General features: G+C 48.3%; 1 protein-coding gene across 2 annotated transcripts in view; it reads right to left on the bottom strand.

Moving 5' to 3' along the window:
- LOC109904765 (signal-induced proliferation-associated 1-like protein 3) overlaps positions 1-22,723 on the bottom strand; it is an 83,445-nt gene that overhangs the window by 58,660 nt on the left and 2,062 nt on the right. The window lies entirely within an intron of this gene.

The raw sequence follows: 22,723 nt of genomic DNA, 5'->3' as shown, positions 1-22,723 counted from the left end.
CCCGCCTCTCTCTCTCGCTCTCTGCGCCGCCTCTCTCTCTCTCGCTCTCTGCGCCCGCCTCTCTCTCTCGCTCTCTGCGCCCGCCTCTCTCTCTCGCTCTCTGCGCCCGCCCTCTCTCTCCGCTCTCTGCGCCCGCCTCTCTCTCTCCCCCTCTGCGCCCGCCTCTCTCTCTCCCCTCTGCGCCCGCCTCTCTCTCTCCCCCTCTGCGCCCGCTCTCCCCCTCTCTCTGCGCCCGCTTCTCCCCCTCTCTCTGCGCCCGCCTCTCCCCCTCTCTCTGCGCCGCCCTCTCCCCCTCTCTCTCTCGCCCGCCTCTCCCCCTCTCTCTGCGCCCGCCTCTCCCCCTCTCTCTGCGCCCGCCTCTCCCCTCTCTCTGCGCCCGCCTCTCCCCCCTCTCTCTGCGCCCGCCTCTCCCCCTCTCTCTGCGCCCGCCTCTCCCCCTCTCTCTGCGCCCGCCTCTCCCCCTCTCTCTGCGCCCGCCTCTCCCCCTCTCTCTCTGCGCCCGCCTCTCCCCCTCTCTCTGCCGCCCGCCTCTCCCCCTCCCTCTGGCCCGCCTCTCCCCCTCTGCGCCCGCCTCTCCCCCTCTGCGCCCGCCTCTCCCCCTCTGCGCCCGCCTCTCCCCCTCTCTCTCTGCGCCCGCCTCTCCCCCTCTCTCTCGATCTCTGCGCCCGCCTCTCTCGCTCCTGCTGCGCCCGCCTCTCCCCCTCTCTCTGCGCCCGCCTCTCCCCCTCTCTCTCGCTCTCTGCGCCCGCCTCTCTCTCTCGCTCTCTGCGCCCGCCTCTCTCCCCCCTCTCGCTCTCTGCGCCCGCCTCTCTCTCCCCCCTCTCGCTCTCTGCGCCCGCCTCTCTCTCCCCCCTCTCGCTCTCTGCGCCCGCCTCTCTCTCTCGCTCTCTGCGCCCGCCTCTCTCTCTCGCTCTCTGCGCCCGCCTCTCTCCCCCCTCTCGCTCTCTGCGCCCGCCTCTCTCTCCCCCCTCTCGCTCTCTGCGCCCGCCTCTCTCCCCCCTCTCGCTCTCTGCGTCCGCCTCTCTCTCCCCCCTCTCGCTCTCTGCGCCCGCCTCTCTCTCTCTCGCTCTCTGCGCCCCGCCTCTCTCTCTCGCTCTCTGCGCCCGCCTCTCTCCTCTCGCTCTCTGCGCCCGCCTCTCTCGCTCTCTGCGCCCGCCTCTCCCCCTCTGCGCCCGCCTCTCCCCTCTGCGCCCGCTCTCCCCCTCTGCGCCCGCCTCTCCCCCTCTGCGCCCCTCTCCCCCTCTGCGCCGCCTCTCCCCCTCTGCGCCCGCCTCTCCCCCTCTGCGCCCGCCTCTCCCCCTCTGCGCCCGCCTCTCCCCCCTCTCTCTCTGCGCCCGCCTCTTCCCCCTCTCTCTCGCTCTCTGCGCCCGCCTCTCTCGCTCTCTGCGCCCGCCTCTCTCGCTCTCTGCGCCCGCCTCTCCCCCTCTCTCTGCGCCCGCCTCTCCCCCTCCTCTGCGCCCGCCTCTCCCCCTCTCTCTCGCTCTCTGCGCCCGCTCTCCCCCTCTCTCTCGCTCTCTGCGCCCGCCTCTCCCCCAAACCTCTCGCTCTCTGCGCCCGCCTCTCTCCCCCTCTCGCTCTCTGCGCCCGCCTCTCTCCCCCCTCCGCTCTCTGCGCCCGCCTCTCTCTCCCCCCCTCGCTCTCGCGCCCGCCTCTCTCTCCCCCTCTCGCTCTCTGCGCCCGCCTCTCTCTCGCTCTCTGCGCCCGCCTCTCTCTCGCTCTCTGCGCCCGCCTCTCTCTCTCGCTCTCTGCGCCCGCCTCTCTCTCTCGCTCTCTGCGCCCGCCTCTCTCTCTCGCTCTCTGCGCCCGCCTCTCTCGCTCTCTGCGCCCGCCTCTCTCGCTCTCTGCGCCCGCCTCTCCCCCTCTCTCTGCGCCCGCCTCTCCCCCTCTCTCTCGCTCTCTGCGCCCGCCTCTCCCCCTCTCTCTCGCTCTCTGCGCCCGCCTCTCCCCCCCTCTGCGCCCGCCTCTCCCCCCCTCTCGCTCTCTGCGCCCCCTCTCTCCCCCCTCTCGCTCTCTGCGCCCGCCTCTCTCCCCCCTCTCGCTCTCTGCGCCCGCCTCTCTCTCTCGCTCTCTGCGCCCGCCTCTCTCCCCCCTCTCGCTCTCTGCGCACGCCTCTCTCCCCCTCTCGCTCTCTGCGCCCGCCTCTCTCCCCCCTCTCGCTCTCTGCGCTCTCCCCCCTCTCGCTCTCTGCGCCCGCCTCTCTCTCTCGCTCTCTGCGCCCGCCTCTCTCTCTCGCTCTCTGCGCCCGCCTCTCGCTCTCTGCGCCCGCCTCTCGCTCTCTGCGCCCGCCTCTCGCTCTCTGCGCCCGCCTCTCGCTCTCTGCGCCGCCTCTCGCTCTCTGCGCCCGCCTCTCGCTCTCTGCGCCCCGCCTCGCTCTCTGCGCCCGCCTCTCGCTCTCTGCGCCCGCCTCTCGCCCTCTGCGCCCGCCTCTCGCCCTCTGCGCCCGCCTCTCCCCCTCTGCGCCCGCCTCTCCCCCTCTGCGCCCGCCTCTCCCCCTCTGCGCCCGCCTCTCCCCTCTGCGCCCGCCTCTCCCCCTCTGCGCCCGCCTCTCCCCCTCTGCGCCCGCCTCTCCCCCTCTGCGCCCGCCTCTCCCCCTCTGCGCCCGCCTCTCCCCCTCTCTCTCTGCGCCCGCTCTCCCCTCTCTCTCTGCGCCCGCCTCTCCCCTCTCTCTCTGCGCCCGCCTCTCCCCCTCTCTCTCTGCGCCCGCCTCTCCCCCCTCTCTCTCTCTCTCTGCGCCCGCCTCTCTCGCTCTCTGCGCCCGCCTCTCCCCCTCTCCTCGCCTCTGCGCCCCCGCTCCCCCTCTCCTCTCGCTCTCCTTGCGCCCGCCTCTCCCCCCCCTGCTCCGCTCTCGTGGCGCCCGCCTCTCTCCCCCCTCTCGCCTCTTCTGCGCCCGCCTCTCTCCTCGCTCTCTGCGCCCGCCTCTTCCCCTCTGCCGCCCGCCTCTCCCCCTCTTGCGCCCGCCCCTCTCGTCTCTCTCTCTGCGCCCGCCTCTCTCTCTCTCTCTCCTGCCTCTGCCTCTCTCTCTCTCTCTGGCCTGCCTCTCTCTCTGCCTCTCGCTCTCTGCGCCGCCTCTCTCTCTCTCTCTCTCTCTCTCTCTCTCTCTCTCTCTCTCTCTCTCTCTCTCTCTCTCTCTCTCTCTCTCTCTCTCTCTCTCTCTCTCTCCTCTCTCTCTCTCTCTCTCTCTCTCTCTCTCTCTCTTCTCTCTCTCTCTCTCTCTCTCTCTCTCTCTCTCTCTCTCTCTCTGCGCCCGCCTCTGCCTCTCTCTCTCTCTCTCTCTCTCTCTGCGCCCGCCTCTGCCTCTCTCTCTCTCTCTCTCTCTGCCTCTCTCTGCGCCCGCCTCTCCCCCTCTCTGGCCTCTCTCTGCGCCCGCCTCTCCGCCTCTCTCCCCCTCTCCCCCTCTCTCTGCGCCCCGCCTCTCCCCCTCTCTCGCTCTCTGCGCCCGCCTCTGCCTCTCTCTCTCTCTCTCTGCCTCTCTCTGCGCCCGCCTCTGCCTCTCTCTCTCTCTGCCTCTCTCTGCGCCCGCCTCTGCCTCTCTCTCTCTCTGCCTCTCTCTGCGCCCGCCTCTGCCTCTCTCTCTCTCTCTCTGCCTCTCTCTGCGCCCGCCTCTGCCTCTCTGCCTCTCTCTGCGCCCGCCTCTGCCTCTCTCTCTCTCTGCCTCTCTCTGCGCCCGCCTCTGCCTCTCTCTCTCTCTGCCTCTCTCTGCGCCCGCCTCTGCCTCTCTCTCTCTCTGCCTCTCTGCGCCCGCCTCTGCCTCTCTCTCTCTCTGCCTCTCTCTGCGCCCGCCTCTGCCTCTCTCTCTCTGCGCCCGCCTCTCTCTGCGCCCGCCTCTGCCTCTCTCTCTCTGCGCCTGCCCCTCTCGCTCTCTGCCCCTCTCGCTCTCTGCCCCTCCTCTGCCCTCTCGCTCTGCCCCTCTCGCTCTCTGCCCCTCTCGCTCTCTGCCCCTCTCGCTCTCTGCCCCTCTCGCTCTCTGCCCCTCGCTCTCTGCCCTCCTCCCCCTCTCGCTCTCTGCCCCTCTCGCTCTCTGCCCTCTCTCTCTGCCTCTCTCTCTGCCTCTCTCTCTGCCTCTCTCTCTGCCTCTCTCTCTGCCTCTCTCTCTGCCTCTCTCTCTCTGCGCCTGCCTCTGTGTGTGTCCTCCACCCCTACCGCTGTGGGATCACCCCCATGTAAACATGTTCAAACAGAGCGAGCTCGTCTCCAAACAAAGCTGCCGGTTTGCTCTAACATGACAAAAACAGGAAATACAACTCTAAAAACACCCGTGTACACAAGAGCCTAAATGATTCCGGGAGTAAATAAGGCTATCAAATTCAACCACACAAGGTTCAAATCTCCACGGTGGTGGTGGGAGAGTGCGTTCATTTCTGGCTGACACACAAACGGACACAAAACGTCACAAGTTTTCCACTGGCTTATAGGTGTGAGAAGCATTTGGCTCAGGCCTGCCCTTGTGATCGCCTCGGAGGGCAAGAAGATCATTACACCCAGGCAGCGCGCGCACACACACACACACACACACACACACACACACACACACAGGGAGAGGTTCCCTTCAAAGCATCTGTGACACGTGTAGTTTACGAGACTCACGTCTTTTTATGTGTTGTGGAAACAGACACTTTAACCCCACACCCCTTACTATTCATTACCCTCTCTGTACCCCCCCACACTCTCCCTTTCCCTCTGTCTCTCACTCTTCTTCCCTCCCCTGCTTTCTCTACACCTCCTTGACGCTTCTGTACAGACTCATCACCTCTCTCGGGCAGCCAGATGGACAGAGTAAGAGAGAGAAACAAACATACCGCCCAGGGCTCAATGGGTGGGCGTTGCCACACACACGCACATTCATGGTACACAGGAAAACCTGTGACGGCTGTAGATGAATGCAATCAAAGCTACCCGCACTCACCACTTAGTGCGGTGGTTAGCATCAAGTGTTTTAGAAATGCAGACCTGGAAAACATTAGGAACAGGTGTCACATCTCAGGCGAAGAGTGGCAATAGTGGAGAACTCTTCCCCCCCACCCCCCCTTCTCTCACACACACACACACACACAAGTTCTTGAAGCAGCCCTTTCCAGAGGCAGGGTGACAGCTGCAGCAAGGAGGCAGTACACTAGAGAGAAGAGCCTCGGGTTGGGAAAGAAGTAAAGAAAATCCATATCTCCCTCCCCTTTTTCTCTCAAAGACATTTGGCTGTTTTTGTTTGTTCTCACGCCAGAAGCCAGACACTCACAAAAGCAAATATTGACTGTGGGCAGCCTGGGCCCAGCCTCTGTGCTTCTAGACCACATCACCGTGGACTCCCAACTCAAAAAGGCTGGATCCAGTGTCCAAAGCCACAGTGCAACCACTCCAGCCTGTTACTCTGTGTCGAACAAAAATCACTGCTATGGAAAGAGAGCCCCAAATCTTTTTAGCTAAAATGTCCATGTTTCTTTACAGACACAGCCCTGGGTGTTAAGCAGCAAGGTGACCATTCCAAAAAAAGCCTAATACCTATTCAGTCCTTGCAGAGCTAAGGGTTTAGGGCGGTTGGGGTAGATCTGAAATTGGGCATCAGTTCCAGGTATGGTGAAGCTGCCATGGCGTAGAGACCCCCAGATGGCAATAGGGTCTGTCTGGACAGTCCATCCCTGAGGAGCCCAGCACCAGGCCATCTGTCTGGCCAACGGAGCCATGGTGTGCCATGCCAAACTGGAGCAACAGACAAGGCAATGACAGGGAACCCAGGTCCTAATATGACTAGAACTCCTCTCCAACTGAGGTTTACACCCTGGCCCATAAATACTCACTTTTATAGCTCTTTGGCTTCAATTGCTTGCTCAATGTTAGAAATTGGTGTCAGAAGTAAATCTGAGGAGACATAGATGCTATAGATGCTGGCGAACGTTCGTGCCTGCCCAACCCTATCGGGTCTGTGGAATTCTAGGCGGTCCACAACTCTCTATCCCCAGCCCCACTTTCAAAAACAGAGTTTTGGCATGACTAAGCAAGCAGCCCCACTTTCAAGCAGGGCAACCCCTTTCTGCCAGTAAATCTCTCTCCCTCTTTCTCCTCATCCCATTCTCTCGCTCTCTCTCCTGTCAGATTATCCCTCATTGGGCTTGTTATGTGCTCCTCATTAGCATCGGTGGGAATGGAGGAGAGAGGGAGCTGAGATAGATGTTGGGGAAAGAAAGAGAGCGAAGTGAAGCACGTCCTGGGCCACAAGGCTGACCCGGATTCCGGCGTGACTCTGCAGAGAAGCCTTGCCAGGCCTCGCTCAGACGTAACACACAGTGACAGACCCCTGCTACTGAATCACCCTCCAAGCCTCTGCTCCTTCCATCAGATGCCCACAATGTCGGATTGGGCTAACAATGCTGGGTTGGGCTGAGTAGGCCAACTTCTTTGGCAATAATCATAGGCAGTCCTAACATGTGTGCGCGGTTCAGTTTGTGTACAGCACTACCACGCTTTACCCTGGCAACCGTACAAAAGGAGTGGTCTAAATACAACAACAACAAAAAGAATGCAAACAACGTGGTGGAATGCGAATGTATTTATTAACCGTGGGCCCGTCACGGCGAGGAAAACCAGCGACGCGATGAGGCTGGGGCTCCATGCTGTATACTGGCTCCCAGGGCCGATGCGATCCCACAGGGTCCGCTCTAGTGGGGCTAAATACACCTGTCTGCCTGCCTGTGGGTGTGTGTAGAGGAACCAACGGGGAGGCTCACTTTAAAACCACATCAGGGCTCGTCACTAGTGTGTTTACAACCAGGAAACAACCAGACAACATGTGCACATAACATTATGAACACACACACAAACTAAAAAAAGGGAAGTTAGACAAGAGCGCATCGGTAATGAAAAAACATTGGCTTGGGGAAGAGGATTAAAAGCACTAAGCTTGGCGTTTTGGCAGGAGTCCCTGAGGGTGTTCTAAGTGGGTTAAAGCACATCCCTAATCTCTTCTTCTACTCGGTGTCTGCCACGACTTACCTAGAATAGGAGTCCACTACAGGGGGTCCGGATTCGATTAATTATGTGTAAAGACACCTAGATACACACTTTGACAAGCACACACAGAGAAACATGGGCACACACCGCCTTGCCCCCGAGGGCTTACGGGTTTTTACTATGGCCTACTCTTCCTCTCTCACACCTAGCCTAATGTGTGGGAGCTGAGGAAGGCTACTCCCTCAAGTTGAAACACACACATATACAGACACCCCAACTTAGTCTTTGAAGACAAATACGTGAGAGACTAATCACAACACACACACACAGAGAGAGAGACCTCTCTCTCCTGGTAACAGGAGGATATACTGTAACTGTAGTGCTGCTGTACAGCTGCCTTGGTTACATGTAAACAAAATAATAATAATAATAATAATAATACTACAAATCTGGCCACAGAGCAGCAGACTGGGCTTGCCTGCCAAAGCAAGGCAAACTGAGTACAGCAGAACTATTGAGAATGAACTGAATCACTGGAGTAGAGGCACTGTGCAAACGGAAATGATAGTGAGAGATGAAGAATGCAACAAGGCATTAAACCAAGCAAACAGTGTTAAAAGCCCTCCCCTGGCACAGCACAGCTTTAGCAGTTAGATACACACACACACCTCTCCCTTATCCTAGCCAAGTGAACAGAGGCAGGTGTTGAGCTAAGGTGAAAGGTCACAGTTTATTCAGACGGTGTTATACAGTCTTTGGTGAAAGATACACCGGATTTTTCCAATGCAGTGCAGCATTGTGTGTGTGTGTGGATACACTTCTAGCTTGTATGCTCTTACACAAAGCCCTTCTCTGGCGGGCTAATGTAGAGACAGAACTCCCACCCAGAGCTGTCAACACCTACCCTTCAGTGTCGATTTCCCTTCAAATTAAACTAATCTCTGCAGCGTGTGTTTCTAATGATTATTGATGTCTGCTTGCAGCATCAATCAAAGGGAAGGGTCTATGTCCTGATAGAAATCCTAGAGCTATCGCAGGCATCTCTAAAAACGGAATTCGGTCAGTAATAGCCCAGCAAAGGTGTGTCACCGATGCAATAAAAACAGTTTCTTTAACCAAGGGTTTTCCCAGCAGGCAGGAGAGAGATGCAGTGGGGAACCATACTAATTTATCAGAGCATGCTCCTCAGCTCTACGCTCACAGTCATCAAGTTATCCAATACCAATGTAGAACATGCAAAATATAGCGTGAGTCTCCGGTGCGGTGGCACCACACGAGATGCTCTTGCAAAGACACGTCCACTGAACAGACAGCAGCACGTAGGCTGACCTCTGTGAAACCATGACTAATGAGTGAGAAAAGAGAGAAGCGAAGGGGGGGGGGGGGGGGGGTCAGGGAAAGAGAGAAAGAGAAAAAAAAGAGCGACACTGCCTAGTGCCTGGAGGCTCTTCATGGGGCTGCCAACATTCCAATAGAAGACAGGCTTGGGAACCACTGGAAAAACACACTAGGGTGTGAGTGTGTGTATATTCAGCTTGAGCGGTATACTGTATATAGCGTATAGCGGGGTATTTTGGAAAAAGCCACGGGATGGTTTTTCAATTAATAGCGTTGAAACAGTTTATTCTTTTTTATACATTGGGATATTTGTGGCTACTTTAAGTAAATACCTGCAGTCAATGTGCAATACATTAGGAGATAAAGAACATTGCGTTCTTCATTTCATCTGTCACATTATTATCCAGAGACTGGAGCCTTGTGAGTCACTCACTGTCGTGCAGCAGGCGCAAGGCAATCTACTTACAGTATAGAAATCACAACAAAATGTTTGCCAGCTAGACATCTTCTAACTATTAAGCTAACTCTCTAAAATGTGCTAAACTCTCTGCAGTTGTGCATCTGGTTTGCTAATAAAGTAGCTAGTTAGCCATCTAGCTAAGTGGGTAGCGTCTTCAAAAACCAAGCATTCGCTTGACAACAGAGAATCCACTCCTGGATCGAGAGCCTTGCTGGCTAATATTTGTGTTGTGCATGCAGCAAACAGAGTAGCATTTTTTAAATTTACTTTTATATTTTAGGTCAGAAACTGTACAAAATGTTTGCAATGTGCTCATTAGCATTGGTGTGGATGTCAAGGGAAGCCAGGCTTGCTCTCAAAAATGATAGTTTTTTTAAACATACAATTTATCTTTCGTCATTTTCCTTCAATTCTGAATGTACCTCACATTAGAAAGCATCCGAGCGAGCGAAACAGTGCCCCCCTGTCTCTACGTGCAGGCCATCTGATGCTGTCTGGTCCAAACAAGTGACGTTGTTGCCGCCCGTAGCGTTGAATGGGATGCCAGGTAAGCCAGTGAGCATTTGGCCTTCCTTGATAAAAATAAAAAAAACATTTTTTTTAAGTATTAAAAAAACTGTGCAGGATCCAGCGTTGAGCTAAACTGAGCGAGCGCATCTGTGAAATGTCCTTGCGCATCAATCTTTTTTTTTTTAAGTGTCAATGGAAGCCAGTTTGGCTCTTGCCATCACGCCTAGCAAAAATCGCATTGACAGCATACGTCATTGACAGAAACAACTTGAATTGTTGCATCTAATTGTGTTGTCTTTAGGTGTGCTAGCTAGCTAGCTAGCTAAAATTGTCCCTTTCCTAAATTAGCCATGGATGGAGATAGGGGATTTGGACTTTTGCTTTTACTTAGCTCTTCATTCTGGTCAATGATAATGGCAATTCTGATCCAACCATTAATTCATACATTGGTAGTGCTCCTGGCCTTTGAGGATGGAAGTTCAATATGAAGCTAGACGTAGATGGCTAATGTTAACTAGCTAACGTTACCCATGAATGGAAGTTAGGCTAGCAAGCAAGACTTTTTGCCAGGTAGTCTAGGAAAACAAAAAATAAAAGTGTGTACTGTATGACAGGCTGATAGACCTTTTCGTCAACATGAAAGAGGATGGCATTGGAGTTTCTCTACAAGTAGAGTGAGTAAACATTTTTCTACTTGTACACATACAGAAATCAGAACCATGGACAGCCACATATTTAGCTTATGGTTGATTGGACTAAAATTGTTTTTGGTATCTTTTAGTTGTCACTGTATTAGACCATGATGTTGAAATGGTGCTGGAATAGTGGAGGCAGCTCCCGTTTTCTTCGCGACTTGCGGTAACTTGGGGCGGCAGGGTAGCCTAGTGGTTAGAGCGTTGGACTAGTAACCAGAAGGTTGCAAGTTCAAACCCCCGAGCTGACAAGGTACAAATCTGTCGTTCTGCCCCTGAACAGGCAGTTAACCCACTGTTCCTAGGCCATCATTGAAAATAAGAATTTGTTCTTAACTGACTTGCCTAGTTAAATAAAGGTTTTCAGGGGTCCAAAGTTGGACCCATTCCGGTAATAAAAAATATTTTAAAACTCTGTTCTAAATCAGTAGTTGTTTAGTGGTCCGAAAATGTTGGACACATTAACATGCTTGACCATGCTGTAGGTCAAGTAGCTGCAATATGCTTTGTGGAATAAAAAAGGTCAGAGGTTGCTATCCGGTTCTGTGATAAAACAAAATATGTGGTTGAATTTATTCTGCTACCGTGTCTTAGTGTCTCGGCCTTAGGCTTACTTATGCCGGTCGCAAAGCATTTGAATTAACAGGTTATAGAGCAAACAGCGCGATTATCATAACACCACTACTGCTCGTTAGCATTCTCTGACGATTCCTTTGTACTTGTTAGCAACTTGTTAGCAGAATGTTGACAAAATGCTAAGTGGCTAACATTAGCTTGCAAGATCAACCTTCGTGGTAACAGCAGCAGAGCCAATCCCCTCCTGGATTAAGATCCCTGCTGCAAACTGCATTTTGAGATATTTGAATAACTTTATGAGCTGGGTTATCGGTCCTTGTGGTAAATGTTTGCATGCGCTTGTTAACATTTACCGAGCAACCGCTATGAGAATTCCTTAGTACTTGTTAGCATTTTGGTAATTTAAGTTTTTGTTGGGGTTCTTTTTTTTTCTTCCATAAAAATAATAGCACCCCCTTGTGTGCACTACAGGTAATACCGTATATCCCGAGATGGCACAGGAGCGATATGCAGGTACAGGATGTCTGGATATCACCCAACCCTAGTGTGTATGTTAGGGAGTGACCTTAATGTGCAAAAGTGGTTGTAAAATAGAACTGCATGAAAGTAAATGTGAATGCACGCAAGTGTGTGAGTTAAGTGTTTGTGTAGAGTGGATTCATGCAACTTTGAGAGGGCAAAACTGAGTGGATGATGCCTAAGTGGCGAGGGAGCTGAGTATTTGTGCTGCTGTAAGTGGGTCAAGCCCGCTTCATTTAGGGGTGGGGTAATGGAAGTGACCTTCAACAGAGTGTGTCACTTGGTTACTGTGATACAGTGCATGTATTGTCTGTTTCTCTGTGTCCTGTCCTCACCCTTTTCAGAGTGCTCCCATTCAGCCAAATAGGAAGGGATTCACTGAATTGCCCTGCTAAACCAAGCACATTCCCTCTCAGGAGACAACCAGGGAAAGGACAACAGCACATTTCCTCCACGCTCTCATGCAAGTCCCTCACATTTTCCCCTAGGGGTTCTTACACATTCACTTGCTCTCTCCTCCTCCAAGGTGTCTTTCCTGGCTAGACTATGTCTTCGTTCCCCCACTAGGGTGAGGCACCACATGGGCAACGTTTACGGAACCAGACCGGTATCTTTTAGAGCTGAACCAAAGAGTGGGGAAAGATGGATGAGCACTAGAGTGAAAGGAGGAGATACACAGTGGGCAAAAAAAATTCATTTTAATCCATAGAGACGTGAAGGAGAAGCTCGTCGGATGTTGATCTCTTCTCGGCTGGGTCCTCATTTGGGACCAAAGTTCCTTGTTGTTAAGAGACTTTGCTGGCCATCTTTTCATTTTTATACTGCAGGGTAGGGGTGTAACCGTTCAGTACGTATTGTGGTTTTGGGGGTCACAGTTCGGTTACAGTACGGCAGGGAAATGAAATGGCAACAGTTACTGCAATTCATTTTTGCTTCTTTGGCAAAAGATACAAACCTAGCCTCCCGAGTGGCGTGGTGGTCTAAGGCACTGCATCGCTGCGTTACTACAGGTCCTGGTTCGAGTCCAGGCTGTGTTGCAACCAGCCGCTACCGGGAGACCCATGGGGTGGCGCACAATTGGCCCAGCATCGTCTGGGTTAGGGGAGGGTTTGGCCGGCAGGGATGTTGTTGTCCCATCGCGCTCTAGTGACTCCTGTGTCGGGCCGGGCGCAATGCACACTGACACGGTCGCCAGGTGTAGCGTTTCCTCCGACACATTGTGTTGTGTTTCGGAGGACGCACCGCTCTCGACCCTCGCCACTCCAGAGTCCGTACGGAAGTTGCAGCGACAAGACTAACCACCAATTGGATACCACGAAATTGGTGAGAGAAAGGGGTAAAAGTTGTTTTTTATTATGAAAACAAATAAAAAAGACACAAACCCAAACCATTTGTGGCCCAAGTCCAGCTTCTGTGACAACATTTCCTGTCACAACAGACAATGCTATGTTGGGCCTCTCAAGTAAAGGTTTTCAGGGGTCCAAAGTTGGACCCATTCCGAAATGGACCTGGGGCTTTCCCACCCGGACCCAATATGTATAATTTGTTTTTTTAATCTAAAGACCCGTTCTAAACGGGCCCGAGGATAACTAGATCAGTTCTGAATAGATCTGGTCGGATTCAGACCCGGTTCGAGTGAGGGAAGCAGCAGAAGTCAATTTGTAAACTACTTTATTGACCAGAGGTGATAAAGCGCGAGAGAGACGCTCTAGCAGGCGGAGGAGGGGCTTTGCAGTGTGTGTACTGTGAGTGAGTGACACGGGGAGCATGGGAGACAGCAACCAACAATAGACTAACTTCTGGCTTGCCAACGCTAGGTTGTTTATCATCCAATATGACTACGAAGTAGCGGCCTTTTTTTAGAATGTAGCTTCCATCAATGTAATTGTCTGCTTCATTTACAATCCCCCATATATTTTAAATCATTCTCTCTACTATTATTCTGACATTTCACATTCTTAAAATAATGTGGTGATCCTAACTGACCTAAGACAGGGAATTTTTACTAGGATTAAATGTCAGGAATTATGAAAAACTGAGTTTAAATGTATTTGGCAAAGGTGTATGTAAACCTCGGACTTCAACTGTATATTTTGATTTTAATCCCATCCTTCAGCTACCCTCAACCCCTGCCATTTTCTCTGAAGACCATCCAGTTTGATTGCAATTTGCATATATTTTTTAAATGGGCTGTTTCACATCATAGTGTACCTATGATGAAAATTACAGGCCTCTCTCATCTTTAAGTGGGAGAACCTGCACAATTGGTGGCTGACTAAATACTTTTTTGCCCCACTGTATATATATACAATTCTTTTGGTTGCTAGAATTTTGTATAATAATAATTGAAATGGAAAAATTCTAAGTTTTAAATCCGGCGTCGTTTGCATATCAGTTCATAAACCATGTGCCATGGAATCAGTACATCAAAAAGCTCTTCCCAACTATTTTGCGATCTACATGGCACAGCTGTCAATTTTCTGGTCCTTAAATTAAACTGGTATACTTTATTTATCACACATTTCTTTAACCATAGTACCTGTGTTGACTGCATCAAACAGAGAATCTAGTTAGCTAGCTAGGCTAATTAAGGCTGCTTTCTCCCTGTCCGACAGTTAAATAAAAACACCTCCATTCAGATTATAACGTAGCAGCCTACCTGTTGGCTCTGTCATTGCAGCATATCCTTCTCATTTAACCATCTTCCATTGATTAGATAATCTCCTCATTTGCTTTGCCACACACGCAGGCTCTGTGACTGTAGTGCCGCTTTGATGTCTTATGATTGGCCGACAACAACAACAAGCTCCACGCGCCACTCTGCATAGGCTATTCTCGTCGAGCTGTGGCGACATAGTTAATGTTTTATCGACAACTCTGTCTATCGCCGTTGTAATCTACTGTGAAGCCAAAATGATCCAAAACTGGAAATTTAAACGATGATGGGGGATCCTCAAACCAGAATTGATCAACCCCACCACTCACCATCGTAAAATCGAACAGAACTAGTTCCCGGGTGTGTCTCACCAAAGGATAGTTTGAAATGTGCCAGTTAAGATTAGAATTTCGATTACAACGTGCGTATGTAGCTGTTTTAACAGAATAGCCTACAATGTTTTTTCAGATGAGATTTAGGCAATGGCATACAATACAGTGTAGGCGTAGCCTACAGCCCTAGTGTTGTTGTTTATATATATTTACAATTTTATTTTATGTATTCATTCGGGTTCACAGTTTAGACCGAACCGAGATCCCTGTGCCGAATACGTGTACCATTAAACCCCTACAGTAGGAGGCAGTTGGGTCTCTAGGCTGGCTACAGACAACCTTTTCACCTCCTTTCATCCCCCCGCCCCTCTCCGCCCACCCATCTCTCTCTCAGTCTGGGGCCATCAGTCAATCCATCTCTCCCTCGATAACAAGGCCTACTGTTCTAGAGAGAAAACACAACTTCCCTCTCTCGCCATCACTCCCAGGCCCACTCCTGTGGGCCAGGAACAAAGTTGTCAACAGTGCACACTTATTTTTCACACACACACCTAGACATTTGTTATCCTTAGTGTAGCACCATTGGCTCAGGGAGACATGCAAAACACACATCATTAGGAGAACAGCACTACCCACCAAAATAACAACTTATAGCCTACGTCTCTCTCAGAAATCCCCTTCTGTCTCCTGAACACACAATGGTCTTATATCCATAGCTATTGCAGCACTCCATCCCACAAAATCAGATTTAGAAATGGGGAAGAAAAATGCAAATAGTGATACAGTACAGTAGAATCAGGCAAATGGCATTCATGGAATGGCGAAGTACTACACTCAATTAGCATTAAAACAATGACTACTGTTGAGACAGGATCTGAGTTATGGGGAGGTGGACTGGACTACACAAACGCATACAGGGTGGGAGGGACCTTCGCATGTCTCTAGACACATTCCAGAGCAAAAGAAAGAGGGAAAATAAAGAAAAGCAGAGAGACAGACATGGGTTTGACTGGCCAGCTCCCAAATGGAAACATCCTTAGAGACAGAGGAAGTGGAATCACGCAAGTTACCACAGGTTTCCTGTTGCTGTTGGGTTGTACACATTCATCCATTCCAAAAACAGAGCTTGAACCATAACTGGAATAGTTGAGGTTGTCTTTCATTATATCCTGACCAGGTGGATTCTAGTCATGCCTGCTGTCTGACTCACAGAGCCAGTCAGCACTCTGATCACACTCACTACTTCCTGTCCTAAATCCGGACCTCCACTCACGCAACGGGAAGGGCCAGGGTGAGGGTAAAAGCAAGAGCCCAACAACTCATCTCCCAATGAAACACAGATGTAACCAGGCAAAGATCCTCCCTATTCAGTAAGCAAAACAGCATGCAAGCACAGACACACACGTGTCACTTCAACGCTCCAGAACACAATCCCCATACGTTGGCAGTCCCTCAATCAAGCAACCCGGTCGAATGAGTCACTCAATCAAGTAACCCGATCGAAGCAGCTTCGCACTTCGAAGCTCTACCAATAAATGACCACATGATGATCCTGACCAAGTGTTGGCTGTACAAGTCTAATTTCAACCCCTCCTCACCCCAATAAAATAGAGAATCAGCTGTTTCCTTTTGACTTCATCTAGGATTTCCTCCTCTCTCCAACATTTCTCTATCTGCATGACAGGGCCTTTTGTGTAAGTCCCGTTACATCTTAACTCACACACACACACTGCCTGTCTGATAAAGGCTCCACATGTGAAAACACGGTTTGAGAAAAACATGAAACCAGTGAAATAACAGGCTTGCTAGCTCTTCTCCTTGGAAACAGCAGAGGAACCCATTCAAAAGGGTGGCAGGGTAGCCTAGTGGTTAGAGCATTGGACTAGTAACCGAAAGGTTGTAAGATCGAATCCCCGAGCTGACAAGGTGAAAATCTGTCGTTCCCTGGTAGGCCGTTATTGAAAATAAGAATTTGTTCTTAACTGACTTCCCTAGTTAAATAAAGTTTTTTTTTTTTAAAGGCAAATACTGAAGAAAATAAGAGAAGAATAACAAAGCAAGGTGCCTCAGCTGCACAACATATCCTAAGGGATTGGGGAAATGTGTTCCCTGGAGATCTGATTTGTACACCTCCCTCTTCTATTGATTTAGCATAGCATCAGTTTGGAAATGTAATTACCTAATTAGAACCAAGGAGGATATAAAGGGGGCAGAAATCCGCTCATGTTAAAATCAGCACACCAGTAAGGGCTTAGGACATTTTAGCTTGACAGTTGTTCCAGGCTTAGGCTATATAGCTGACAGTCACTCCTACATGTTCAGCCTTGACTACAGCGTAAGAACGCCGAGAACCTCAAGAGGCAGACATATCTTTTCATAAGGCTCTCGGTGTGTAAAGATGTTTCCCCCAGTCTTATTGTATATAACCACTTTAACGCAGAATATCTTGCTGCGTTTTGTAAATGCAGATCTAAAACCGCTTATTTTTGTAATATCTGCTCAGACATTTGTCCCTGCATGCTGAGAATTCACGATAGAGCACTGTATGCTGATCGAATGCCCTGACTGATGTGTAGCTACTTTTCTCTGGTACTTCTGTTTAGCCTATTTATCTCTATAAAATGCAAGATAAATAGGAAATGTCACAATTTTTCTAGTTCATATTCTTTGTCGTGACCATTAATCTAGAGACTTATCTAATAACCTAAATATGTTTGTTAACCGATTAAATTAATCACAAAACAATTAACTCATTAGGATCTGAGGCACCACGAGAGAGGTTCTTTAAAAAGAGTTACCATCTCCCGAATTAAACTCAACTTATTAATCATAACATCGTATCATATCATCATTCTGAACAGTCAACTTGCTTGCACCTGCAAAAACCAGAGCCTTACTTATGATTCAGTACTACACCAATTTGTTAAATGATTTATTTACTAACTAATTAAAATGTTAACACAGGACAAACGTACACACTTAATATGTTAAAAACAAGTCCCTAGCGGACTGACAGTACGGCTGCTTGTTATAAAAGACATGGAGAGGGCGAGACAGAGAGGGACAGACACTTTACATTGGTACACTTAGAAACTACTCACTTATCGTACTCCTGTACTTTGCACACGAACCTCCGTCCGCTTGGAATAAGAAATCATGAATGTATTTGCGTGCAATTCCTTGGTTCGCCGTGTATCCCTCTCGGAACCGAGCTGCCTTGGAAAAGGGGTTGGGCCTTTTCGTGGTAGGCTTGTAAGGCTCTGATTGTTCAAAAATGGTTCCAACAAATCTTCTACTGCTGCTCTTCTTTGCAGTTGTCCGGTATCCGATGACTTGTCGTGTAGTCCTGAACAGAACTAGAGTTGATTTTCCTTCCATTTGCTCTGGAATATGCCTTTTTGAAGATAGGCTAGCCAGCCGTGTCGATGATTCCCAGTGGGGCGATGAGAGTAGTGTACCACGGTGATTTGAGAAGAGTAGTAGACGGGTTCCACTTCAATTCACTTTCTAGATACTTTACTTCGGACAGCTAATCAGCCGTACCAGTAATTATCCGGGAAGTGAGTTTATCGTCCCTACCTTATGTTGAGATTCAGAGCTCAGGCCACTTTGAACGCAAGATGAGGCTTAACATCTCTCTGGTCTGATATATTCATTCTTAACCAACAATTTTATACAGATTGTTCAAAAGGGCGGTTCCGTAAGGCCGACACGCTCCCTGACCTCAATTGTCACTGTGAAAAATGTCTAAAACAATGATTTCTTATGGCTCCTAATATCATATCCATCTCTTAACAAAAACACTGATAGTTTTTCATATTCCATGCATCAGATGGAAACTTTGTACATGTAGTGGGTATACTTTCCAAGTTCCAGTATTTCTTTTCACATTTTTTATGATATCACAAAATAACAAACAATTTACTTTCAATCGCCTCAGAATGTGGGGAATGGTCCAGGTTAGAAATATTGTTCCAGTATTCACTTTAGAACGTGTTAGAGTTTAGGCAAGAAAAGTATCTTGAAACAAAGGCACATATGTGTACACATTTTTGACTGGTGCTGTGTGTGTACACACACGGGTTCAAAAGTTTGGTGTCACTTAGAAATGTCCTTGTTTTTGAAAGAAAAGCACATTTCTTTGTCCATTAAAATAACATAAAATTTAACTGAAATACAGTGTAGACATTATTAATGTTGTAAATGACTATTGTAGCTGGAAACGGCTGATTATTTATGGAACATAATCAGCAACCATTCCTGTGTTCTAATGGCACATTGTGTTAGCTAATCCAAGTTGATCATTTTAAAAAGGCTAATTGATCAAAACCCTTTTGCAATTATGTTAGCCCAGATGAAAACTGTTCTTCTGATTAAAGAAGCAATAAAACTGTCCTTGAGACTAGTTGAGTATCTGGAGCATCAGCATTTGAGGGTTCGATTACAAACTCAAAATGGCCAGAAACAAAATACTTTTCTTTCTTCTGAAACTCATCAGTCTATTCTTGTTCTGAGAAATGAAGGCTATTCCATGCGAGAAATTGCAGAACAGCGCAAACGGGCCCTAACCAGAATAGAAAGAGGAGTGGGAGCAAGAGGACAAGTACATTAGTGTCTAGTTTGAGAAACAGACGTGCAGTGTAGTGAAAATGGCGCATTTCTATATGTTTTTTCTACTACAAAACATAGAAAGATAAGTGTTTCCAATGATGTCATCAACTAATTAGGCAGTTAGTAGGTAATGCCTACTCACAATTGTTCAAAATGGAAACATCCTCTATCTTTTTACTACAAAACATAGAAACGCACCCTTTTCACATATGTTGACGTTGGAGTGATGCTGGAGATGAAGAAGAAAATTTCCCCTTTAACATCAAGAAAAACATTAGTAGCCAGCAACATTTCCTCTATGATAAACAGAAATATGATGGCCATGAATAGTTTGACAAAAATACCTTACTTTTTCATTGTAAGCTAATTTACTTGTGTGGCTGCTAGCCAAACAGTGTTACACTTCTGTTGACATCTGATGAATGAACGTGTTGTACTAATATATTTTCTGTGAAGAGAAAAATGTAGTTGCACGCCCCTGATCACTCTAAGAAAAATAACACACTTGCCTTTCAAAATAAAACGCTGGCAAAATGTTTTAAAAACAGATTTGTTTTATGCTCTCCATTTTGAAAATGCAGATTTCTGATCTCTAACATGACTTGTGTACATAATGCTTTCCATTGCCTTGGCATTTCAGTGCTCTGCCATCTGTAAATTATTAAATGGACGGACATATGAAACAGTCCTGTTTAAATCAAACTGTGTACAAGTCCTTTGTAGCAGTGTCTAAATGCTTTGTGCAGGGATTTTTCTGCTATTGAAATCCTTGGGCGGGCCAAACAGTGTGTTTTTTAAAATACATTTACGGGATAGAAAAATGCTTTCAGTGTAAACTTAAAGTATGTACAAAATATCATGAACCTATATACTTTAAAAAATATATAATATCCTTGAGACCTAACAATCACCAAAATAAGAGCTAGACAGTCAGGAATAATTGAAAATAAAATGCAAAAAACGATTAATTTAGCCATATAGATTTTTGTTATTATATCTGTGCAAAACACAGCATTTGCCATTGAAAATGCATAGATTGCAGGAAATACCCTAAACTTTAAGACTGCAAAATGTTCTCTCCGCTCCATGGCAGTATATGTAGAATTAAGGGAAATGTGCTTTAATCTGCAACATTTTCTCTAAACTGTATGACAACGTGTGTAGTATTGCAGGAAATTAGCTTTAACACTTCAAACATTTCTATCAGCTCCATTAAAAGGGGTGTAGAACCTATTTCTCAATGCCAGAAACGCATACAAATAGTAACATGGAGCACCCAAAGAAAACACATTCCCAAATTACAAACTCTTAAATCAATTGCTATAATAATTGTATAATGTTCTAAAAGTTGGGTTTGAGGTTTTCCCAAATCAGCTCCGACTTTGGAAACAACCCCACAACGCCGTGAATGAAAAACTTTGTAAAGGGTGGGCTGAATTTGTGATTACTTCCATTGTTGATAGCCATGGGAGTTAAAGCTGTCCCTACCATCAACGTGGCTTCTAAAGCATCTCAAACAGCCAGCAACACCAGCAGAGTGAGCAGTCAGTGAGCCAGGTAAGTGAAAGAGCCCGCTTGCTACCTCTATGCTAACCTTAGCTAGCAACACAGGTACCACATTTAGCTGACATCTTCAATCTAAATAACACAAATGTAAACATGTCTGCCAGCAGTTGGTAGCTAATTGCTGGTGCTGTCATACTATAGAGAGAGTATAAACCTATGGGAAAGAGTCGTTTTGGCCGTGACGGAGGTCACCGTTACTGTATATAGCCTTATGGCTAGGGACGAAACTGTGTGTGGATGGCTAGTCGGATGGATTGAGACGACACCTCCAGAAGAATTTTATTCTGATATCTGCTATGGCATCTCGAAGACATTCCATACACTGGACTGATGGCAGATTTTAGGAAAGGAATATGGAATGTGGGGGCTGCGCGTTGTGGTAATTCGGACGTTCTGTGGCTCCGGGGGAGTTTTCTATAAAGCCTGCCAAGTGTGAGCTAAATTGAAATGCGAAGCATCGGCCAGTATACATAAATATCTGTCAGGGTCAATTATCTGCTACCTGGACTTTAAGAAATTGGTAGAATTGCAGAAAAATAATAATATATAAAGAAAACTCTACACCGCCAAGATCGGGTGCTCTAAAAAAAATCTCAAAATTCAGCCAAGCCGACCGCACCCATTGCCACATCCCCTGCCACGCCCACCAGCTAAGCCCCTTTTTTATGCAGGAAAACTCCTGTTGTATTAAGACTAACAGCAACCTTACTAAGTCCTATAACCCTGTTTAAAAGCTTTGCGGACAACGGGGCATTTCTCCCTCTCTCAGTGCAGGGAGGACGCTGGTCTGTGGCGAGAAAGGCCAAAACCAACCGGCTATATTTACCCCAGTCAAACAGGCCTGGGGAAGCCTGCAGGGGAAGAATCACTGGGTCTGGGACATGTGCTCGCTCTTCCTCCAGATCACTCTTCATCCTCTCAGCTGAAAAGCGAAACTGATAGCTTTATAAACACCTAGGGGGTTCATGCCTGAGGGAGTGAGGAGGGGGGGGGGGGGGGGGTGATGTTTTATGACAGTGCGGGAGCCATAAAGTAGATCCTACTTTTAACAAACATCCTGCTCCTTTTTCTATAACTCAAACTGTTGAAACTGCCATACACGCCGAGTCACAGACAGGCTTCAAGGGAGGCCAGTACTTCAAAAGAGATTCTGTGAGCAACACTGGTGCAGGTGGGATAATGCCATTTAATCCAACACCTGCAGTGTTCAATTACATGTGCATGCCATGTATTTACATAGTAAGAGTACAACATCAATAGCAGAGATATATATATATATATTTTTTTAAATGTACTCAGGATGAGAGGCATGTGCTCAAATTAAAAACAATGCACAAATGTATGATGCGCTCTCCAGCATGACAAGGACGAGACGGTATCCAGCACCTGAGGCTGCATCCTCCTCTCTGAGCTGTGATGCTACACTAATGAGCATGATGGATCAGTCTGTCCGCCGCATCTTATGAGGAGACGTGCATTATACTGTTTATTTCTATTAACCTTTGTTTAACCAGGAAGTCCCCAGGAGTCAGGGAGAAACCTGGCAAGAAAATTACAAACAGAGGGAGGACTGCCAGTGTGGTGGTTAGGACTCAAACTGTGCTGTTGGAAGAGCTGAAACTGAAAAATAAACAAGTCATCTATAGGATTTGTATAGTCCAGGTTTTTATTTGTAAGACACCTGATACTCAGTCCATGTTTGAGTCATTTTATGAAAATTGTTTCATTAACTTAACAGCTGAGTAAGAATGTACCCTTGAGAACCAGTTCCTTTGAATCATAGGTCTTTATCTTCAAAAACCACAGAGTTTGATGAGTCATCGATGAGAGGCGTGAATCACAAAGCTCACAAGGAGAATGCAACTCAGGTGGCCCAGATACAATTCCCTTTGTATTGTAAAGTATTGTACTTTGTTTATAATGTAGGCCTACTCATAGAAGCAGCAAGAAACTATGGCATATTCCTCAAGGTTATTTAGAAATGTTCCCTATGGAACTACAACGAGAAGAACTACTACGGTGTCCCAAGCATAACCAGAGGATTAACATGACATTTTGTTCAACCAAAACATGCCTATTTCATAATAATGTAAAAGCAGCAAGCTTTTTATCTACAAAGGAGCTTTCAGTCACTAATTATTTTAATGATGCACAGCATAGAAATGTTAACTTTGAAAGGCAATAAAGGCAGCATTGTATATTTTTCATTTTATTTAACTAGGCAAGTCAGTTAAGAACAAATTCTTCTTTACAATAACAGCCTACCCCGACGACACTGGGCCAATTGTGTGCTGCCCTATGGGACTCCCAATCACAGCCGGGTGATCTGGATTCGAACCAGGGACTGCAGTGACGCCTTTAGCACTGCGATGCAGTGCCTTAGACCGCTGCGCCACCCAGGAGCCCCAAGTGAAGCTTTTATGAAACTGGCTAAAGCTAAATAAAAACTTACAAAATAAAGCAACAATAAGTAGTCATGTCAATAAATATCCAAAAACATGTAAATGACAAAGTCACATTTTAG

The sequence above is a fragment of the Oncorhynchus kisutch genome, linkage group LG15 (assembly GCF_002021735.2).
Source record: "Oncorhynchus kisutch isolate 150728-3 linkage group LG15, Okis_V2, whole genome shotgun sequence".
In the NCBI taxonomy this organism is placed as follows: domain Eukaryota; kingdom Metazoa; phylum Chordata; class Actinopteri; order Salmoniformes; family Salmonidae; genus Oncorhynchus; species Oncorhynchus kisutch.
Note: the sequence above shows the minus strand (reverse complement) of the source record. Positions and strands in the feature narration are given on the sequence as shown.